A 16,791-nucleotide genomic window follows, 5' to 3' on the forward strand; every position below is an offset into this window, starting at 1 on the left:
CGAGAGAGAGGGATGATCTCAGTAGTTTCCTCTTGATGGTGAGGATTCCGTTGAAGGATATGCTGGAGAAGTTTTCGATGACGTGTCTTCCGCCCTGAGGGTCATTGGATCCACTCTTTCGAGCAAACTCATTTCTTCGTGGAGTTGGCGTGGGTACCAGGCATATTGTCTGTATATATTTTATATTGTCTGTCTGTATATTTTATTTATATTGTCTGTCTGTATTTAAGGGGTGGTAACTCAATAGATAAAGCATAGCGAGTGATAAAGTGAAGTATCCGGGGGTTCGGATAACTTCGAACCTATTCGAAGGGGGGAATAGATGCATTAAATATGTTTGGCAGAGCCCTTAAGAAATTAGGATTTGCCAATAGGGTGGTTTCCTATTATTTTTTTATTGCCTAAATTGAAAGATAATTACTCCCAGAGTACGTATTCCACGCTTTTAGATTTTTAAATGGTGACACCTATTTTTCGCGATTAAATGAAAAGTGAAAATTTTCAAGCGCGCGAAAACGCGACGGCTAAGTATGAATGCTGGGAAACTCCGTGTGACGTCGTTCTGGTTCCCGCCTCAGCAAGTGAGGTGACCTTGGGGCGAGAAAATGTGCGCCGCTTTGATGCAGGCTGCTAGCAGGTAGCGTAGAGTACCCTGCTAGCAGATAGCGCTCGGCTTAAATAAGGATTATTAATACCTTATCGAACGAAGGAAACTTTCCGCCAATAGGCAATTTTAATAGGTGATTATTAAGAGATGTTTCCCTGAGCTCTATGCCTCATGCATGCATTGGTAATTTCAAACGATAAAACTCCTATCTACTCGTATAGAAAATAGGTCCCTGTGACGTCACGTGGAGTGGCATCGCATGGCCGCCAATCTTGCCTTTTTCAAATGAGGATAAAATTGACCATTGCCATTCATCTAAATCAGTATTTCTAAAACCAAATAATTTGTATATTATGAATACACTAATGGTGGGTAAGGAATCGCAATCAATGCCTTTCGTTTTCTTTGATGAAGGAAACTACCCTATTGTGTTTGTGGGAAGATTTTCGGATAAACAAGTATTCCGCTCTCGTCCGGCCGCACCTTGAATATTCAGCGAGCAAATGGGACACCGCGTCGAAAGACTTAGTTCGTGAACTTAATAAAATTCTAAGGGAAGCTCCGCGATTCGTCAGAAACCGCAGAGAACCTTACACAGGTAATGAACAAATTAGGCCGGGAGCCGCTGGAGACTCGGAGGCTGCTCTCTAGGCTAATATTGCTTGAGCAATCGAGAATAGGTGTCTTTCAGAGCGATAAGGAGAACATCATACTATAGCCTTCCCATATTTCCTGGCCCAAAATAAACGATAAATTAAGATAGATATTTTGCCGAACGGATAGTAATGGGAATTCTTTCTTCTCCCACACGGTAAAAGGCTTTAATAAATGCTAGGCGGAAGTTCGTTAGATCATTTCCTTCTTATTTGTAAACATCTGGCGTCCGAAAACCTCTCACCACTCGCTTATTGAGGCCGCTTATGGAGTATTTTGTAGATTTAGATGAAGACCTTCATTAGTTCGTGGTACAATGCTTTGGACTATCTGAGAAAACAAGACTCACCACATAAACCAATTGTAACAAACTATTAAGGAATATTTACGGCTTCCATATTAGCTAGCATCAAATTTCATGTGACATCGTTCTGCGTGGAAGCGAAATTACGTGAGAAGGATGGAGCACTATTAGTTTCCTTTGTATTATTAATATATTTAGCACCGTGATAAGAAAGTTTCAGTTCACTTTCGTGTGGGATCCTCACCGGTCTCCCATTTTAAATTCCAACATTATAAGGGAAAAAAACCCTAAGATTCCTAAAAAACAGCATGCAAAAAATAGCAGTTGCAAACTCTTGCTATATAAGCTGAAAGTTTCGGTCTGCGGTGATTGAGATGTGTAAATCAATTCTAAATGGATATTTATGGAACAATATTAAGGAGTTTTGGCGTTGTGGAGGGACCCTGTGCTGTATCTCAGAGTGTGGAATGCTGCTTCAAAGTTATGGCGACAGCGCATGCTCCATGACCTCTTCGCTCGCGGTGCAAAAATATGTTACGCTCGTGAATTTTTTTACCTTTTTTCGAGAAAAAAGGAGTCATTGGGCCAAATAATAATGCACGCCTTTTGATCAATCACCCTCTCTTGGGAGAGGGACTTATCGACCATACTCTCCTTCCCTCCCCTCTCTCTCTCTCTCTCACTTGTGTGAATCCATTCACCTTTCGCTCTTATATTTTAGAGAAAATCAAGGAGAAAAACCTGTTCGCCTTTTATCCCAGCCTTTCCTCCATTTTTCCTTCATCTAAGGTCTCAAGAACCTACAAAGTTCTCTTATGTTCTGCTAAAATGGGTCACATGGCTTCATATTCATGACGTGAAATCGGGCATTACTTTTAGAATCTCCTATCTGTTGGTTGATCGATTTTTGATTTTCTATTTTGGTTCGTATTCCATCGGATGTGAGAAATAATTCAATTGCGTGGCTCATTGGCATAGCATTGTGGTATGTGGTAGCAGCTTATCGTTTATTTACGACATAAACGCCGTGGTCTGTAGTCTTTTAATGCTTACGAATCGAATGCTCGAATTGATATTCCCAAATGGAAGTGGAGCATGTCTGCTTTCACGAGGTCAAAATGAAGAAATACGTTAACGAAGTTAATTCCTGTGTTGGCAAATGGTAATCATTGTTCCTGTCTAAATTATCACTTCAAGGGAGAAGACACCGTGCGTAAGGCCCTTTCACATTGCACACGCTTTCCATTCCATACAGTCCATTGCATTGCACTTATGTTCATAGAGGCTTCAGTAAAATTGAGGCTATGTTATCCACTGTATCCTTGCCTTCAAAATGAGGACTCGAAATTTTATTCGACATAATAATGTTTTAATCCAAGTAGGGAAAGAATAAGAAGAGCAATCCCCGAAAATTTAACCAAAATGCCTCAGGTCATTAACTTGTTACCATAATATACAAGCGTCCAGGTTTTGTTGTGGTTGTACGTTGTAGAATTGTGTATTGACATCTCATTGTAAGTGACGTTGAGACTACAAGTCAATTTATCAAATTACTGAACACTTTTTTTTGGCACCTAGTAACAAAAATGTCCCTTGTCTATTGATGATCGCCTCATATTTTATTTGACATCAGTGGAGACCGATGAATCGAATCGATTTTTCGTGGCAGTTGACAATATAACGAGAAATATTTTTTCTGAAAGTGGCGTGGTGTCGCTACTGTTAAGTTTCGCGACTTTTCGGTTATTATTTACTTAATATTCAGATTCAGGCACGTGAAAATAAAAAAAATCGCTTACAAGTCTTGAAAGTCTTTCTCTTTATCATACTTTTCGCTTATTGCCATTTCGACCTTCTTGCTAAATATTATGCAAATCTTTAAGCCTTTTGCTCTTCCAAGTAAATTAATTACTACAGCAAATTCTATGCTCTTTGCCATGCAATGCAGTTATTTTATTTTTAAACCGTTGCTGGCATAAGGAGGGTTCATCTCTGCAAAACTTTACCATGTTCTGAGCGATTTGTTGTGGTAGATAGCTTATTGAGGGCCACATCGGTATATGAGCGCCACAGTCGTACTTGAATGTGTTCCGGTTCTATGTAATCCGTCCCGAATACGTACCGTAGATAGTCAAACATGTGAACTATGGTGGCATACTTTTATTGGAATTCGGCCTAAGACTTGATTCGCAAGGCTAAGGCTAATATTTCCGTTTTTCTTTCCCGTTTTCCCTGGGAAAGATATGCAAATGCTCCCACTCATATCGGTTCTCTAGGAGCTTTACGAAACCGATCGTTAGCTATCGAAGTTGTTTGGAGATTTTATCGTCGCCAGGCTTTCGACCGAGCGAAGCAACAATTCACTCGCTCTTGACTTGACACTGGCTGGCCACATTCGGCAATCGATGACGTGTTGACCCTTGATACCTTTCTTCGCTGTCGATCCCAACGGAAGCCTTTTTTTAGTTTTCCTTCTCGGTCTTTCTCCGACGTTCCTGAGATTTCCTCTGTTTTTTAAAAAGAGGACGCGTTCCCCTCGCGTCCGTCTCCTGCCAAAAATCATTTGGAAGCGTTTCATTCTTCCTCGTCCAACTTTGCGCCTTGTTTTCATCTGCTTCCCCTCAATCTCTCACCGCTCGTTCTCCCCAAATGCCCCACTTGAAAGACTCTTCAATCAAAGACTCATTTGTGCGACTATTTTGAGGACCCAACCGTCTCGACCTCACAACATATTCCTGCAATCACAAGGAAAATAATTCAACTCTTCACGTATTCATTGTCTTGGGAATGCGACGTGAGGCTTATTCTATTTTTTTTCAATTATTTTTGTGCTAGCGTTCCGTGCTACTGTTTGAAGTAAGCCCGTTTTGTTCAGAATAATGTTAAAATAGCTTTTTCGTTAATCACTGTGGTTCGTGGGTATAATTTCAACATTTAATCTACTAGCAAAGATAACTGTGTTGATAATACGTAAGTCGGGAAAAAAGCGAAACTTGGAAAAAGTAACGTCTGATTGATTTCATTAAGCGGAAATTTTTGCATTATTCAAAAGTATAGCTGTTCAATTTTAATAAAAGTGAGAAGAAGCGAATTAATATAATTGATTTCTTAAGACATATCCGATATTTACGGGTAGATTTGAAATAAGATTAGGGGTGTAAAAGGCTCACGTTGGAGTGTAAGTGGCGCGTCACGAAAAACAGTCACTCTTCTCTTCAGCGGGAGACTCGGAGTTGGCACAACATTTATTTTTCTTACTTCGCCAGTTGCAAGTGTTATTTGCAATTGATCCGTAACTTGCTATTTTCTCCTCGTTTTCACATTTTAAGTATGGAAGTATTGTTGCAGCCTCAATGTAGTGGAACTGATTTATTTTCGTTGAAGATGCCTTAAATTTTCCGCTAAATATGTTGAGAAAGTGCTCTCAATGAAAGTACTTTCATTTTCTGTGAGATTGGAGTTCCTCTACGGCTGAAAAACGTCGTGCGCTATCTCAGTAAAAGACCAAATACTAATCTGAAAATATGAATTCTTAAATATACAAAAATAATCCTTCATTGCATTTTTGTGGACATTTAGGAATACTATTCGAGAATGGTCAACTAAAACCTTTGAAGAGGTATTGGTTTACAGCCCTCATAGCGTAAAAACCTGACTTTCATGAATACCTCCAAAAACTGGCTAAGCTTTTTTAAGTTGTCCCAAATGATAATATTGGTGTGACGATGGATATTTTTTCAGTTCGGCTATCTAATGATCAAGAAATCAAAAGATAATGCCCTATTTTCTGTCCACAATCTGCTACCTAAGACAGTTCACAATGTAGAGATTTTAAAATTCTCTTGTAAACTGCTGCATCAATCTGGCTAACTAGTTCACGAGGTGGGTTACTATGTCGTTAGTGTCTATCTCTAATGGTCTATTTTTCAAAGAAATGGTTCTGCAATTTTTTATAATATTTTTGTCTTGAAATTCTACATTACGTGGTGGTAGGTCTAATACAATTCATTTTATATAAGCGGTACGTAGATTCATCCAGTGTGCTTTTATTTATAAGGATTATCGATGCATTTTTAATCATTTTATTCTTTATCAATGCATTTACTTAGAGTAAAAATATGCTGCATACATACAAGTTGAATTACCTCTGTTCGTATTCTTTAGAAATATTTCGGTAGGATTCATACGAACACACATTTTTTTTTACTTTTCCGCAATTTTTCTAGGATTTCGTAAAACTTTAGGCAGACTACAAAATATATTCAAATGTGAACGCGTACTACATCTACGGAGAGAATCTTGATGCCATTTCATGCATTTTAGTAGGAATTATAGTTTAAAAATAACAATATCGAGTGACAAACAACCTTTGTAAAATTTACGAAGGCTTTATCTTTTTTTAAGGCTTTTACGAAGGCTTTTATCTTCATTCAGTAAGAATTTTCACCGATAAGGCGAAAGGCGGATCTATCTATTTCAAAAGATATCATTCTTAGCTGTGTGAAATGAATGTCTAGTACTTCTAAATTTTAATAACCTCTTATTCATTCATGAATGAAAATATTGGTTGCTACTATCCGTGGGAAATATTTCGAAGTGTCCTGGATCTACCGTCACTCCAACCGCAGCCGCAGCCGCCATAAGATAGATTCAAACCGCGTGGCCGACATTTTTAAACGGCACACGATTTGCAAAAACTTTTAGAATGTTGAAACATGTACTCCATTGTGAATTCTTACTACCTTTACGAAGTGAAACCTGAAACCTTTTGATTATCTTTAGTGTAAATTGGGGTTTAAAAAATGTCATTCTGAGTTGCTTGAAATGAATGCGTAGTCCTTTTAAATGAGCATTCCTTCTTATTCCTTCATGCATGAAAATTTTCATAGCTTCATTGAAATAAAAACCTGCTATAACTTTTTAATGTAAATTAATTCTTATTCCTTTTTTCATGAAAATTTTCATAGCTACATTCGAATAGACACTTGTTATTTTCCACTTTCGTGAAATTTATTCCGACCTATGTTTCGATGTTACAACATCCATTTCATGATTCACCTAGAAAATGATGTAGTATCATCGATGTCTAGGTGGGAATGAATTTTATAATCTAGGTAAATCAGAAGTGTTTATTTCCATACGGAAAAATTTCACTCCATCGCGCTTGGATCTTCGGATTTTATACTCTTATACTTGAATTACCTCATCTTATCCTTTCATGCATGGAAATCTTCGTTGCCACCCTTTTATTCTCCACGCAAAATCTTTCGGAGTGCCCTGGGTTTACCGACAGTCCAACCAGTGGTGCAGCGAGAGGGTGTTTTGGGGGATAACCCCCCCCCCCTCCCAGCGCTCAGAGAAAATTTTAAGTTTAATCCATATTACTTATTTGGACCAGTATTACTTATAGAATAGTGTTAGGATTTATCAAATATCCCCCAGAAAACCGTAAAACTCGCCATTTTGAACTATTATTCTTCAAAATTTTCTAAAGGAGGGTCCCCGCAACTCCTGCTTACCTTGGTTGGTATGCAATAACCCCAAGCCCGTGAGTAATTGCGCCTAAAACCCTCCCTAACCTTAATTCCTAGTTGCGCCCCTGAGTCCAACTACAGCCGTCGTCGGAAGGACTCTAACCGCGTGGCCGACATTTTTTCTCCGGCCCATCCCTTCCACCTGCTTTGAACTCCTGTTTTGAACGCTTCCCCCCTCTGCCTGCCGCTCTGTCGTCTGAAACAACCACCGTCCTTCCCCTCGCCCCCTTGTCTCTCCGCTTGCTCGCTTCTTCCATGTGGCACATTCCCAAATAGCCTCTCCATCCTGCCGCTTCCCCCTGGCGTATACACCGTGTCCGACACTAATGAACGCCCTGAATTATATATGAGGTCACTCACCTCAGCGGATTTTTCGCCATCATTCCCTGCTCCTGTCCTCACCTTTCCTTTCCTTCTCCGCATCCGACAACCCATTTCGCTTGGACCCTCAGGGCGGCATGTAGGTACATACGAGGCGCCAACCGGTGGGAGGGGAGGGGCACGGGCGGGAAGGAAGAGTTGTTTCCTCGGGACCATTCACTCGCTCCGTCCGTCCTTATCCGTGCTCTCGTATCCGCCGGACCTAGGGGAAAGTTGGCTTGAGGGAAGGCAGTGGGATGAACTACTGCGCGCCACCACCAGTGGGGTAGCTAGGAGGGAATACTAGGTGCACTTGCTCCCCCCAAAACAATTGATTTTAGAATAAAAATATTAAGCTATAAAACAAAGGGTCTAGCATGTAAAGATGGTGAAAAGTGCCCCCAGATATTTTGAAAAGTTTAGGAAACAATAGACACGCCGAAAAAAAATATATGTTGTTACCCCTACATCAAAGTATAATCTTAGTTTTTTTCAAAATTTTAAAGTCGGTGAAACACGGTCAAAAACACGAATAACTGCTTTGCGCCATTTGCATTTATGTATTCCAGAAGGATATTTGATTTGATTGTTGGGAACAACGATTGTTGATCAGTTTTTAATATTATTGATTTAATTTTTATTTTTATTTTGAAAATTGAAAACTTATGTAAAAGCTTAGTTTTCGGCCAAAAAACTTTGAAAAAATCAGAATGGTAGAACGTTAGGGCTTATAAATTTTAAAATTAAGTAAACGATTTAACAAAAATAAATGCTGGAGAAATGGTTAAAAATCTAAAAATCGTGTTTCAATTTTTTTGGGATTAATTTCCATTGTTAAGGCCTGAAACTTTGGGGAAACATAATTTTGGATGCACATAAAGTGTATATTTTTTGTTTTTCAAAATATCTGGGGGCAATTTTCACCATCTTAACCTGCTAGGCCCTTTATTCTATTCCACCTAAACTAGGAAGCAAAACCAATATAGTACCAAAATAGCATAAAATGTGATTTATTTCAGCCTGTGGGCTTATTTAGACCGGCTTCAAAAAGAAATTAATACGAGGATTAAGTTATTAAAAGCTATAAAAACATATATGTGTCAATTCCAATGCAAATAGAAGTGTGGGATTTTTTCAAGAGTCTCATATGTTCGGTATTGTAGGATGTAGCCATAGGGCTACGGAGGGAGGAAATTGGATGAGCGAACCGTTACTCGTGCGATGTAGGCGGGCCATTAATTGAACTTGCAGCGAATCCCCGTATATGGCTAAATCTGCGACGTCACCTGAGTTAAAGCTTATTATGTACATAATAAGCTCTGATTCGGGTGATAATAAAGCTAAATAATATCACTACCAACATATGACGAGGAAAAAGATATTATAAATAAGGCCAACACTTTCCAGAGAATATGTGGCACAATTAGAAGAAATCTAAAAAACAAAACAAGAAAAGAAACACAAATAAAATTTTAAAAAGTGATGGCAGTCCGTACTGTACTCCACGGATCAGAATGGTGGGTACCAAAAAAGAATGAATTAAGGCAGATAGAATCATAGGAAATGAAATTTTTAAGATCAGTAAAAAGCTGCACAAGATTGTTGAAATAAGAAACTCTCAAATAAGATATGAAATAGGTGTCCAGGCAGTCACTGGCAAACTACAAGACTACAAACATAGATGGAAGGAACATTTACTTCGAATGCCAAATGAAAGAATTCTAAAACAAGCAATGGAATGTCAACCATTTGGCAAGAGAAGTATAGGGAGGCCAAGGGAGAGATGGTGATGTTGTGCCGGAACAGGCTGAGTAGCCTAATCGTGGAAGGAAGATGAAGAAGAAGATTCGGGTATACATTATGTCCAGCTGTCGGATGTGCGGAAATGAGTACTTTTCCATTTCACTGCTTCCCTGCACAATATAACCTCTGCCCACAGCCATCCTGGAATAAAAATGTACGTGAACGCTATCGACTGCGCCTGGATGAGGGTCATTTAATATGTTAATTAAAAAAACACTTTGGATGGTGATAATGAAGGTTGACGAGGTTTTTTTTCATTCACCTCATTCTCCCTCTTAGTATTTCATCTTTCGCTCGGATTGTGATTGAGGCGGATCGTATTATTTTTTTTAAGAGTCCAGTTCGGCGATTTTGATTGTTGTTAGTAATTTTTAGAACCTTCGCGCTGAGCACGGTGGTAACACACGTAGTCCAGTAGAACAATGCTTTCATCATCTGGCTATTCCAATTTTTTGTTAGGTTCATTAGGTCGAAGGACGGGTATTTTAATTTGCCGTGCGGAGGAGCGTGGTTACCGGTCGTGATTAGGAGTCCTTTTTTTTATTTGGAATGAGCTTTTCACGGCCATGAGCTTGCCTGCTTCCACACCGGATGGAGAAGTAATCCCGGGACAGTTCTTCGACCATTTGTCACGTGTGTCCTTTGTCACCGTCCGCTCATTTTCCTATGGAATCTTTTTCTACTTATGATTTATCCATCCTGGCCGTTTGGCGTGGAATCACTTCCTCCTATTTTACTGATCAATCCATCCTCCACAACCTTACACGCTTGACTTTTCCACCACCGGATAATGTCTCGTGCGGAAGGGAATTGTCGTAGAATGAGGATATCTGCGCTCTCTGCACTGTGATCCTCAGTAGGGCATCGCTGGAGGGCCATTTCAGCATTTAAATCAGACCCTTATCATGTGGGTTGCCCTTGGACTAGAACATTTCATTGATTGGATTCAAATGTACCACAAATAGATCTGTGCACCTCCAACACTGATATCTAATCTACTATCGTTGCAAAAAAGGTGGACCGCTGAGCTTTAAGCAATTGTGCGAGATTCTGCCGAAGCTCCTTAGGGTCGTGCCATAAGTATATCGCTTTACTCATCGTTTGTTTGGCCACAACGATGAATTATTTAACATTTTTTAAAATATAAACGTTCAACTTCTGCGGTCAAAGAAGTGAAGAAGAACACGCAAAAAACTATAAAAACGGCGAAAAGGTCGTCTTATACATTTTTGAAAAAATGTTTAAATTGGTGCATTTCATTGTATTTTTTTATAGAGAGAACGACGTCTTAGAATTACAAAGAGTTTTTTAACATGACATTTTATCCATTGCTTGATTTTTTAAATGGTAGGTGGTATTTGATATTTGGAGGAGGCGACCGACAGCTTAGGTCTTCTATGCCATGAGGGAAGGGTAGGTAAGGAAGGGTGGAGAGAAACCCGGCGTCGGCATTAGCCTGCTCTAAACGAAATGCGCCAGGGAGACCACGACTTTACGTCCCATCCGGAGGACGGAGTGTTGCGCTTGAATTGTTGTCCACACAACATTCAAGCAAGGATCGGGCAGTATCTGAAAAGTCCCTGCCACCGCCGGGATTTGAACTCGACCCCACGGTGTGGGAAGCCAAAACACTAGCCACCACACCAACCCGATCTTCTCAAAATCATATCGATCAGGATTTCATCCGTGACACGGGTTTCCCTCGCAACCATTCGAGAGCCGCTTTTGAAATAATTCCACGTGGGGCCGTTTGGTGTGTGGAAGGTGACGAAGTCGGGACTAACACTTTGGAGTTAATGATGCCGCCACCCTTGTAGCACGCCCTCCCGTGCCCTAGGTTTATAATTAGAGAAATCCCGCTAGGCGAGTGCCCACTCCCTCCCGTCCCACGGTTTATTTACGTCTCAGTAGGGATGCGTCGCAGACACCTTTAATAATCATCAGTGCCGCCAGTGGATATGGGTCAGTTAGCGAAAAATGGAGGACGCAATAATTCAACTGCCTGAGCCGATTTGAGTGCAGGGAAGTATTTGTGTTTCTCAGATTGTTTTGGAAGAAAAGACATAAGCTTCTTATGATTATCATTAAAAACTTTTTGGCTATGTACCCGCGTCAATTCTTGGGTGGCCCCAACGATTCCCGACCGATGCTGGTCGCTTTTTCAAGGGATTTTGGCGACATTGCCCAAAAGTTTTTAATCATAATGACGAGCACCCGCGAAAGTTTTAACGAAGGACATTAGTTTCATCTGTGGCGTATCTTCGGGAAGTGGGCTCCCTTAGCATTTAGCCAAGCGCTCCGATTGGCCGCGAGTTTGCCCTGTTGCCGGATGCTATGGACAACTCATGATTTGGAATGCTTTGCTCGCCCGTGGTCGCGCTGTATCCAAGGAATCCGGCAACGCGGCAGACTCGCGCCAAATCGACCCCGTCCATCTCGGGGGACTCTCGTCAGAAAATCTAGTCTGGGCTACAATCGTTACGTATGTACGTAGGGAATAGGTAAATGGAATGGTTTGTAGCTCCTGGCTACCCGAGCGTTTTCGTTTCGAAAAAGATTGTAGGAAAGAAAATTCGACCCTTTATAAAAAGGCATAAAAATATTTTAATGTTATTTCCGGGTGGTCTTGAATATTCATCGAGTAAGTTTTCGCCTCAAATTGAGTATTAATTATCGACGGTGGATAAACACCATTGGTTTTTTTTATGAATATGATGGCATTCTACCCACACTAACAGGGATGATGCTGTTTTCTGTTCGCTCTACGGAGCGTTAAGAATCTATTCTAATATCGATATCCATCCATTAATCGTGTAAGATCTTAGATTCTCCCAGCGTACCAAGTGCAGAAAGGTTTCTCGGGTTTTACACCGCGTAATTTGCTCCATGTCTCCCGACGTATTGAAGATCGACTTGCTCTTCATCCTCTGGAGATCTTCTGAATGGCGGTACTTATTCCAGATTTCAGAAGATCCCCTGAGAGTGAAGAGCTAGTCGCCTTTCGAAAACTTTCTTCAACGATTAATCATGTTTTCGTACACGATGTTTAACGTTTCCGCTATTTGTCTCCCATTTTCTCCTCAACTGGTGTGTTTTCTGAGTGAGATACCGCTTTTCTCTCCCATCCCTCGCCGCCGATGGGCCAAAATAGTCACGCAAACTAATTGGGCCACATATCAAGAAGTTTCCTAGCCGTGACATTGAATATTTAAGGGTAGTGGTGGGGGACGCTATTTGTCAGTCGAATCCGTCCGCCTTTGAATAAATGAAATCCCGACCACGTACCAGCCAGTTCAGTGGAGAGATGGGGGGTGTTATTGGATTGTTGCTCTTCACGCAGTTTTTCACGTAAGGAATGCTTTCGGATCCACGTCCGTCGGACGGCCGACATTCAATCCGGTAAAGGAAGAAACTATCCATCTTCAGAATTGAAGCGATTTGAGTTTGCTGCATCGCCGGTGCATATTATTAAATCTATAGTTATTACTTATTAACTTTTATCTCAATTAATTCAAAATGCATGGAATGCCGTTGTCAAGTGGGATTAAAACATATGTGGAAAATGTCCAGTAGCTATTAATTTATGAGCACATTTGAATTCCTCGAAATTAAGTCCGTCGCAACTCCTTATAATTGTTGCTGAATTTTGGCCCAAATAATACAATGGAATAAGCTTTAAATTACGACCCGGAAGCTGCTCAAAATTTTTAAAATGTCCCCGATGAATACAATAGGTACAATAAAATACAATACAATAAAAATGTGTGAAAAACTACGGAGCGACACGGAGGTAATCAAACCACTATTCTGCACAATACACGCAGAAACAGCGTTCCATTCGTTATTACATGCCGTCCACTTGTCTCTTCACTATTGAAATTATTTCACTATCTTTTCTTATTTAAAGAGCTCAATCGAAACACAAGCCGCGGAAAATGTTTAAATACAAGTCCCCATGAACAGGTCTAATGCAAGAATATCCTTGAGTTTCTCCGTTTGGTATAATAAAATAATAATATGTTTTAATCGATGTCTGATTAATGTAAAAATCGGTGGACGAACCCATATTTTGAAATTTTCATGAGATGGACACGCTCTTCTTCTCTCGGCCCAGCTTCGTGAAGCAGCTGACCCCTTTCGCTACGGAGAGCACTATCAGCGGAACACATCAGTTTAAGGCGACGGCGCTTTTCTGCCCCCTCTCACGTGACATGCCGAGGAAATCCTCATTGATTCCCTCCGGTCGTTCCTCCCTCTCACAAGTGTGATCTCTCCCTCCTGCCCTTTTTTTAAACGCTTTTTGTTTCATTGCATTTCTCCTTCTTCTTCTTATTTTGCACTTCCGTCAGTCGCTTCGTGTCCACCCCCAGTCCCATGTGGCGGGAGCAAGGGAAAGTATCCGAGTGAGTGCATTCTTGAATCGGTCCTTGAAATCTTAGCCGTCAATGGAAGCCGGAAGTGCTTCCTCGGAGACTTCTCGGGCCGGAAAGTTGGTTTCGTGCTCACGGGGTTGGAAGAATAGGCTAGTTCCCTTCATCAAAGAAAACGAAATGCATTGATTGCGATTCCTTACCCACCATTAGTGTATTCATAATATATAAATGATTTGGTTTTAGAAATCCCAGTTTAGACGAATGGCAACGGCCAATTTTAACCTCATTTGAAAAAGGTCACATTGACGCCCATGCTCTTCCTCTCCACGTGACGTCACAGGGACCTAGTTTTTATACGAGTAGATTGGAGTTTTACATCGTCTGAGATTGCAAATGCATGCATGAGGCACAGAGCTCAGGGAAACATGTCTTAATAATCACCTATTAAAACTGCCTATGGTCGGTAAGTTTTCTTCGCTTGATAAGGTATTAATGATCCTTATTTAAGCCAAGCGCTACCTGCTATCAGCGCTCTAGCCTCGCCCCAAGGTCACTTCACAAGGCGGCAGGGGGAACCAGAAATATGTCACACGGAAATTTTCCCATCATTCCTACTTAGCCGTCTTGTTTTCGTGCGCTTGATATTTTTCACTTTTCGTTTAATCGCGGAAAATAGAAATCGTCATTAAAAAATCTAAAAGCGTGAAATACGTACTCCAGGAGTAATAATCTTTCGATCTAGGCAATAAAAAATAATAGGAAACCACCCTATTCAGCACGAAAAAAGATCTCATGCTTTGCCGGCGTACGCTGTTAATGAAGGCTGCTCGGCTGTTCCACCAGGTAGTTCCCTCCATGGCCAGGATGGGCGAATCCAGGATTTTTTTCTGGAGGGATGGGCACCAAAGTCTGATATGTTTTCTCATATTTGAGAATTGAAAAAAACAAAAAAAAATTACTGTAGAAAATATTCTTTTTATTTTGATATGAAAGTTATCAATATAAAATTAAATGATTGAGGTTCCTTAATACACCAAATAAAATGAACGTAATTATAACCGTATTATAAATCTCATCTATTTTGAAGCATCTGGGAGGGGGCTCGTACCCACCCTCCTAAATCCGCCTATGTCCATGGCTGCCGACGTACTCCATCCTCAGGACTGAATGTCGTGGCTCAGAAAGTGGTCGCGTTCTATAGCGGTGCTCGGGGCGTCTAGTCCCCTCTGATTGGTCCTTGGTTTTGGCCAATGGGATTCTTCGCAGGATGGATTTCTGGGTGGTGCTGATGTAGTAAACTCCGTTTCCATGGATATTATTTTCCGTCGCCGGATCTCTTTGTCCTCCTTCGTATTCCTTTCCTAGTATTTCTTCTCTCGAGGGATGATCTTCACATCTTTCCAGTTGATGGCACCAATCACAGGGTATTTGAGGCCCCGGCAACATATATATAAGGAGAACACTTTCCGAGCCAAGACATTCAGCCCTTAGAATGGAGTAGGACTCGTACGCCAAAACGTAGGCGGCCATGGAGGAAATTACGCGGTGGAGGACCCGAAGAGCCTCCACTTTCATTTGATTACAGGCTTTCTCGGCGGATGGTTTAGGTGAATACTTCTTAGTTTTTTATCGGCCAATATGGAGCATAACTTGAAGTCTTTTCTGGGATCCACTGGGGTGAGGGTAAATGGTGCTGTTCTGTCTATGCAGTAATCGGCGAGAGTCTACGTCGCTTGCTTACATGTCCATTTTGGACGGATCGAAAAATATCGATTTTTTTTCAAATCCATCTTGCAGCAGCACACGCAGGATGCATTTTGGCGCGTTTGGGGCGTGGGAGGGGGAGAGGCGAGCGGGGAGGGGACGGATACCGCCTGCCGCTCTTCTATCCGCGACGCTGCTTGGGCGTTGGAATATTTTCTTCGTGGACGCGCGCTCGAATTTGGCCTATTGTGGCTTAACGGTGGCAGATACGTCAAAATACACGAAACTTTTCTCCAAGAGGCAAAATCTGTTGGGAATGATCATAAAATATTCCGATTTTTGACCCTCCCCCCCAAAAATGGCATTTGAGCGAGGGTCAGGGGTTCTTCTAGAGGTCTCAAAAATTTCAAGCCTTATTTTTGATCAGTCCCACAACTTTTTTCACTGGGCCAGATGGGTTTGAAAAAAAATCGAAATTTTCCGATCAGTCCTTATGTTCAGGTTTTGTGGCCTTATTTTTCGATTATTACTACTAAAAAGTACCATATTACATGCTGCTTGTTGGTTTATAGTCTACCCTCACCGAACACCTTTAAGGTGGTTCGCAGGGTATTATATAGATGCAAAGATTGTTTATAACAAGTCGATTGAGTACAATGTAAAGTGTAGTTATAAATGTTTATGTGAATGATATTGCTCCTCAGTTACATGTATCAGGTTTTCTTCCGAACGGTAATCATACGGTTGGAAATAACTACAGTCTCAGTTTTACCCGATGTTGAACCTGAGTAGATTTATCTCTGTAGGAGGTTGTTCTCGGATGTGGTAACTGGATTTGGAGCTCAGCTTAAAAAGGGTACCACTCCTTGGTCTTAGCGTCGCCCAGATACTGTGACGTCACGTTCCTTTATTACCAACAATTAGTTAGACACCAGCGCTTGGTGAGGTTTTTGACTTTAACTCCATTTAATTGGCTTTTTATCATGATCGCCTGTGCATTTTAATATTTTAATCTTTAGTATTCTGGTTAACAATTAAAGCGCATGATAAATAGAATTATAGTTCCACCTAAAAACTTTATTGAGTACATTGCTCTACACTACGCGTTTCAATGCTTTCACATCATCTTCAAATGTATTAAATTGTGACGGGTCGTGTAGTACAATGTATTGAATAAAGTTTTTAATGTGAGCCTGTAAAATCTCTTTAATTCATGATGGAAAATTTCAACCAATCATCACCTGAAAGAACCTGATTTCGTTCAAGTGCATCGTTAAATCTCAGGTTGCCTTGTTAAGGTCCGTTAAGGTTGTCAGGCAATTATGTTGTTGTAACCAATTTGTATATGCATACACGTCGTGCTGTTTCAAAAATCTATTTGTTTCCGTATTTTACTTGACTGTTTAACTGATGAGGTGTTTCTTTTTTTGCGAATTCATTACGTCAAAACAC

This window comes from Ischnura elegans, chromosome 8, assembly GCF_921293095.1.
Source record: "Ischnura elegans chromosome 8, ioIscEleg1.1, whole genome shotgun sequence".
Taxonomy (NCBI): domain Eukaryota; kingdom Metazoa; phylum Arthropoda; class Insecta; order Odonata; family Coenagrionidae; genus Ischnura; species Ischnura elegans.